General features: G+C 54.9%; 1 pseudogene; it reads right to left on the reverse strand.

Annotated features, from left to right (window-relative positions):
• Positions 1-242: 242 nt before the first annotated feature.
• LOC100426764 (uncharacterized protein CXorf49-like) lies at positions 243-3,764 on the reverse strand (annotated as a pseudogene).
• Between the last annotated feature and the right edge of the window lie 3,442 nt (positions 3,765-7,206).

A 7,206-nucleotide genomic window follows, 5' to 3' on the forward strand; every position in this document is an offset into this window, starting at 1 on the left:
CATTGGAAAGTGTGCAAATTCAGTGGAAGAGCGAAAGCCCTGGCTGAAGAGGATACGGAGGGAACCTGCTTGGCTGCAGCTCCAGAACTCCAAAGGTACCAGCTGCTCGTCTTGTAGGAAGACGCTGGCTCAAACCTGTGAAACAGAGCAGGCTCAGGGATGGGCTACCAGCCAGGGCCAGCCTACAGCTCTCCTAAGCTACCAGGATTGTGAGAAGGGGCATGGTGTGTGCCACACTCACTTCAAAGGCCCTGGAACTTGTCAGTGAGGAACTGCATGGCTGCTGAAACAGAGAGGCAGAACCGGGCACTCCAGACCTGGGGAAACAGAAACCCACCCCCTGCCCCTGTGGGGAACCACCTAGCTCTGCAATGCGAAATCCCACAAGCCCTGGGACTGACTCACCCACCCATCACCTGAATTAAATGTGGAAATGCCTTCTAAGTGGGAAAGTGGTTCTCAGGTGTTGAGGCAACCCAGAACCGTTCAGAACATGTTTCAAAGACAGATAAGCCAGCCAGTAAGCAAAAATCCATACAAGCCATACCAGGCAGCAGTTAAAGGGAAAACACATGTGGTATCTCTAACCGTCCTAAGCAAAGCAGATCTCTGTGACTTGTGGACCAAGTGTACATGGAGTTCAGACAACACATTGCTGTCTGTGCACACCCCTAGCTGGAAAGGCACAGAAGGCTCCAGGGCCAGGCTTTGCTTGGTTCTCTTCCGCAGAGGAAAGTCAGTCCCAGTGACGCCGCCTGTACCTGCAGCCCACCCCAGCCCCCCACGCCTGCAGAAAGACACTGCTGTCCATCCCTGCCCTGGCCAGAGCTCTGTCATACCTAATTGCTGTGTAAGGTCCTCAATTTCCTTCTGCAGCTGGATGCACTAGACCAGCAGACACCAGAGGAAGATAAATGGTTAGTCAATTCTGGCCTGCTCTCTCTCCGGACTCCCTCTCTCCCCCAGGCCGTACAGCCCCCACAGCCTGCAGCCCAGTGGTGAGGTGGGTTGGCACAGAATCCTCAATGGAAAGGAGGCATCCTCTCTCCATGGGGTGTGGAAGGTGGAGGCGGGGGGTAGGGGGACGCAGAAGTCAGTTTAACCTGGACACGGATCCCACCATCTAGTGTGGACCTCTATTTCTAAGAGCCACACAAAGCATTACCCGAGGACAGTCCTGGGCTCCCGGGGGCTGCTGCTGCCTTTCTGGTCTTGGGGGATGGACAGGTGGCTGCTGGTCACCTGAAAGAGAACACAAAATCCAGCTTCCAAGCCTCCCAGTGAGGTGGAAAAGGCCTAGCAGGGTCTAAAGTGAAGCACCGTCACCCTCTGCTGGCAACATGTTGCCCATGCTCTGCCCAGCAACTCCAACCCTCCCTCTGGGACTGTCTTCCCTGTTCCCCAGTGTAAGCCCATGTGTACCTGTGGCCCCCTAGCATTGTGACTCTGGGTTGGACTCCAGCAGCGCGGCAGCCACAGCCAGGCCCTGGGAGAGCCAGTGTGGCTGAGCAGGACTTAACAGAAAAGGGCTCCGTACCGCCGAAAGTCTCCTTCCAGAGCTGGAGTTTGGGGCGCTGCTCCAAATTGCCCCCTACCACACAAACCCCACTGAGAGGAGGATGTGGCTTAAAGCCAGTCCATTCGACACCCCGTTTCCCGTGGGACAGCTGCCTGGGTGGGCAGGGAAGCCTGGGAACAAGGCTGAGCCCCTAGAAGCGACAGAGCCAGAGGATTCCCTCCCAACCCCTCTCCCCTCCACCCCTATCAAATCCGCAAGACTCACCGGAGGGTGCGTGGCGTCTGGGCACGAGGCCTCCCAGGCTGTAGGCTGAGGGCTCTGAATGTCCCAGAAGCTGGGGAGCTCTGATGTTGGGGTCACCACTGCTGAATTCTCCATGACGCACAGACAGGCGAGGCAGCCCTGGCCTGTGTGTGGGAAGCTAAAACAGAAATGTCTGAGTCAGGCTGGCGGTGGGGGTGGGCAGTGAGTACAGGTGGGGAGGGATTGTGGTAAGATGGAGACTTCGGAGCCTAATCTCATTAGCACTTTCTCTCTCAGTCCCAGGCCAGGAGGCAGAGCCCAGCCAGGGAAAACACTGGGGATACTGAGATAGCGCAGGCAGCCTGCCAGGTGGCTCAGGCAACAGCTAAGGAAGGAGGAATCAGGAAGTTGATGATCCTACACACCCCAACTTTGCAGCCCACACTTTAAGGGGTCATCTCATCCAAACCAGCTGCCAGCCCTGCCTTCCCTCCCAGCTCCTCCATGGAGGAGGAAGTAGAACCCCTGCAGAGTGTCCGAAGGCATGCCCGTCACACACCAAGTGCTCCCCTTAACTTGTACCCCTACGATTGGGCATTCTAGTGTCCCTGGGCTCCTGATGACAACCCTCGAGCAAGGGACAGAGGGGACATGGGTAAACAGGTGTGTGCTGGAAGAGAGGAGGCGTGGGGGGAGACAGAAGAGGAGGAGGGTGAAGAGGGAGAGGAGGGCGACAAGTCCCAAGGCCTACTCCCGTGGACCCTTGGGACTGCATCTCTATTTGGGTCATTATCTTCTCTGGCCACAGCCTGGGACTCCCTGGTCTTCCTTCCTGCAGGTTTCTTCCCAGGGCTGCTGTGCTTAGGCTTTTGGGGTTTCTTGGACATCCCATGTGTCCCCACACCAGAGAATGGCGGGAAGGTGGCCGGCTCCGAGGGAGTGGCCCTCTCTCCACAGAGGGAGTCTCTCTCCGCAGGCAGTAAAGGCTCTCCCCGAGGCCAGTTGAGAGGCACCCCCTAGGGACTTCTCCTGGGCCATCTTCCTCCTTGAAAGGCCCTGGGGCAGAGCCCCTGCAGTGGTAGCTCCTGAGCAGCTGGGCCTGGCCTCCACCTTTCCCCAGGTCCTGCTCTGTATTTTCTTTCCGGGAGAGTCCTCCAGCTCTCCCACAGCCGGCCTCTCCATGACTGGAGGGAGTCCGCAGGGAGCAGAGGTCAGGAAACGGCCCGGCACGGGCAGGTAACTCTCCTTGCAGTGGAAGCCTACGTGTCTGGATGTGTCTGCTGGCTTCTTGGGGTTGCCGGGCTTGGCCTGGCTTCCTTCGTTGCGGCGAATGCCCACCCTCATCAGTGGTAAGCCGCTGCTCTCTTCTGCGGAATCAGACACGTGGGTAGACGGCCCCGAGGGGTCTTTCGCCGAGGGCTGCTGGGGATCTACGCCGATTCTCCATCTACTCTTCTAGCCCCTTTTCTGGATTCTCCCAGGCCGGGCCTGGCCCAGGACCACTGAGGTGGAGAGGGCCGGCAGAGGCCTGCTGCCATTCTCCAGGGCTGGGGCCCAGGGCTCCACTCCCACTGGGATCGACCTCCAGGTCCGCCCAAATGTCAGTGGACCCTTTGGCAGCTGTGCTTTCTGAGGACATGTGTCCCTGGATGCTGGGCAGCAGCACGATGGCAGCTGGCTCGTCAGTCAGGTAGGACGAGTAGTCCACACAGTCCCCTTGGTCGTCTACTGGGGTGTCAGGCCGGCCTTCTCAGCCCCAGAGCACCACCCTCCCCTGCTCTGTCAATTTGCTCTCACACTTGAAGCTGAAGCCCTCGGGATCTGTGAACCCGCTCTTGCCCTCACCCTCTCCCTCGCTGCTGTGCAGCACCCCCAAATCGAGGCCGTGGACGTTCCCGTGGCCCCAAGGGGCTCCTGAAGTGGCCGTGCAGGTGCCAGCCTGCTCGCCACCCTCTGACCTGAAACGGGCCCCCCAAACGGACACTTAGTCTGGGGAGCTCATGGAGCCGGTCCGGCCAGCCTGGGCTGTGCGGAGATGGTCGTCCTGGTAACGGTGGGAGGGAAGAGCCAAGCCCAGCCAAGCCCAACCAAGGGGGCCACGCGACAGGAACAGCAAGGCCTGCAGGTCACCGCCGTCCTCACTCCAGGCGGCAGTAGGAGATGTCCAGACAGCGGTGGCTTCTGTGCACTCTCAACGCCCGCACCGTGCCTTCTCATTGGTCCACCCTCTGTCAACAAGAGCTCCCTTTGTTTGGCGGGGCCTCTGGGCTGTAACCATCCGGACACCGGCTCTTGGTTTGCCCCGACGCCTGTCATTTGACTGGGTGGCTGCGCTCCGGTAGGTTCTTGGGGCCAGGGCGCATTGGAGCTCTCCATCCATCTCTTTCTTCCTGTCCTGCCGCCTCTGGCGGCCAGGCACATACTTTCCAATGAGAGCCACGTCTCTGAGCCCCAGTGTCCCATCTGTAAGGCAGGGGTCAATGAGAGAGCCGCCCCCAGCTCATCAGCTTGGGAGAGTAAATGTCATGATGCACGCCAATCACCCGGCACACAGAGGAGCTTCAAGCCTCCGTTCCAGACCAAGAGGTAGGGCCCGATAGGAACATGGACAAGGAGGCCCACAGTCAAGAAACAGAAGTTTCAGGGTTGTTTCTGTTAGTGCTGGGAAAAACCCCTTTGTCATTTTCCTGGGGACTTACGGCATTGAAACTGTAATGGCTTTGGGTAGCACAGACGTGTTAACCATCTTCCAGACCATGAGCACGGGATGTGTCCCCATTTATTTGTCTTCTGAGTCTTTCATCAGTGTTTGGTCGGTTTCATTATGCACACCTTTCACCTCCCTGGATAAATGTATTCCGAAGGGTTTTGTTCTTTTCCTGGTATTCTAAATACGTTGGTTTCCCGTCTATCTTTTTTGGATAGTTTGTTGTTAGGGCATAGAAATGCCAGTGATTTTCGCATTTTGCTTTTCCATTCTGCAACTTTACTAAGTTTGTCTACTGGTTTTGAACGTTTTTTGGTGCAGTGTATGCTAGGGTTTTTTCCATGTGAGATCATGTCATCTGCAGCAGAGATAATTGAGCTTCTTACTTTCCAATTTGGATACCTTTTTTTTTCTTTTTCTTAGAGTAGGTGATCAAATCGGCACAAGGCTGTGTGCCTACAAGGGTTGATTGGCATGTGGGTGTGGTGGTTTGGCAGGCCAGAGTTTTCCCACCTCTCCCAGCCTCCCCCAACCCGCTGTTGCTGTCGTTTATTCAACGAAGCCGGAAGTCCAACCAATGGTCTAGGATACTCCAAAGATGCTCACGATCACTCACCCTAAAGGTGCAAACTAAAATCAAAACTCAATTTTCACATGGCAGGTTTGTGACTCTTAGAGAGCTTAACCATTCTGGGAGTAGGAGAGGTCCTGAGCAAACCAGTGCATTTGCTCACTTGCTGGGGGAAAGGGAGAAGGCAGCCACTTAGGAGGGTAATTTGGCAGGATCCATGAAACTCAACTTATGCATCATTCACTATGTGCTTGGCTCTCTTCTGGGCCTTATCACTACATGATAACTCATCCTCGGGACAGTTTTAGGTGGAAATGCCTGCTATTGCCACCTTCTTACAGGTGGATAAGTGGGCACAGAGAGGTTCAGGACTTGCCCAAGGTCATTCGTTTGGCCGGTGGGTGTCAGCTGCAGGTCGGAAACCAGGCAGACAGGCTTCATGGAGTTCGTGCTTAGAGCTGAGCCTCCTAAAACTGCAAAATGTATCTGCAAGGGTGTTAAATCCCACGACACCAGAAAGTGCCTGTAGTCGAGTAGACTTGCTTAGGTAGTCATATACTCCAGACCCTTGATCCAGCACTCTCAAAATCCATTCCCAGGGGTATTTCCCTGTCTCCTGCCTGTACAGGCTATCTCTTGCTTGGCATATAATCACTGTTCTCCCTTTATCTGGCTCAGAATCACCCAGCGAGGTGACAGCATATGGGGCAGCCCCTGAGGGAGGCACCCATGGCTTTGTGAGGGCCAGGGCTGTGTAGCACCCTACCAGCATGCGGCCCGGGGTAGCTCTTGCTAGGACAGGAAGGCTCACCCTTCACACTCCATCCAGCTATCTCCATCCTGTAGTTCAGGTGACTGGGTTTCTCCAAACAGGGCCCTGACCTTCGCATAACAGGCCTGTGTTGCTTGAGGGTGCCATTGTCTCTGGAGTTCTCCGTCAATTGCTATCAAATTATGTTGATGTGGTGCTCCTCAGTTGTGTCTGCTCGTCTTCTGCAAGAGGTGAGGCTCTTCTTGGAAGCAACCAAAGAGGCCTTCTGGGTCTTACACCCAGCCCTGAACTGTTCGGTGACATCCCATAGTTTCTCATTACGTCTCCAAAGGGCGTCAATATATTTAGACATCGGCAGCTAACTCCGCCATTTATGTAGACATTCTTTCCTCTATCCTGTTCAAAGGCCCGAATCTTCTTGTCGACAAAGGTGAGACCGTCCACTGGGATGTTTACCATAAGTGACTGAGGGTGAAACCTTAAGCTATCCGTAGCTCACCTGGTGCTAGAGATCATCCATACTCCACATATCACTCAGGATGGCATCCTCTTTGTCATTCTGGAGGTGAGTGGGCCCATCCATAAAGCCCCTCTTACTGCTTGCTGTCTTTCCTCAGACCACTACTGGGACCTCCTTTGTTAATTCGGTCCCCCAAAAATATAGAGGCCACGATGTGATTGGATGGGAAGGATTATTATAGGGCAAATGCTGGTGAATGATAAAGGGGAAGGAGCAGAAGCAGGTGGGGAGAGTCTTGTGGGCAACACAACTGTCACATCCATGAGAGACATGGGAGAAGTAGGGTCGGCTAGGAATCTCATATGGAGTTTAGTTCTAACTAAGATTCGGCTGCACAGATGTGAAGTCCCCAGCCACAGCTGCCAGTTCAGAAGTCCTTGTCCCGCAGCCACATAACCCTGCCATGCTCCGTCACTGGCTGGGAGGCTCCCAGAGGAAGCCTGGTCTTGGGGCAAACTCAGTGGTGGATCCAGAGAAGTGGCAGCTGGAGTCTGTCAATCAGCTTTGTTCCCTGCAGCAGGAGATCTGAAGGGCACATTTCCATGACCACCACAGGGAGGCAGGAGTCGAGGACCACTAACATTCCTGTTTTGAGTGACTGCTTGGTGGGGTGATCAGTAGGACAGGGATGTAGGAAGTCGAGCAAGTTTAGGTTGGAAATTACGGGTTTAGTTTTTTGACTAAAATCTAGCCAAGTTTGAAGTACTGGTGTAGGACATGCAGATTTCATTCAGAAATTTTTGAGTGGGCTCGGTGTCCCATGCTTTAATCTCAGCACTTTTGGAACCCAACGTGGTAGCATCACTTGAGCTCAGTATTTTGAGGCTGCAGTGAGCTTTGATGACATCACTGTACTCCAGCCTTGCCCACAAAA

The sequence above is a fragment of the Macaca mulatta genome, chromosome X, assembly GCF_049350105.2.
Source record: "Macaca mulatta isolate MMU2019108-1 chromosome X, T2T-MMU8v2.0, whole genome shotgun sequence".
NCBI classification, from domain to species: Eukaryota; Metazoa; Chordata; class Mammalia; order Primates; family Cercopithecidae; genus Macaca; species Macaca mulatta.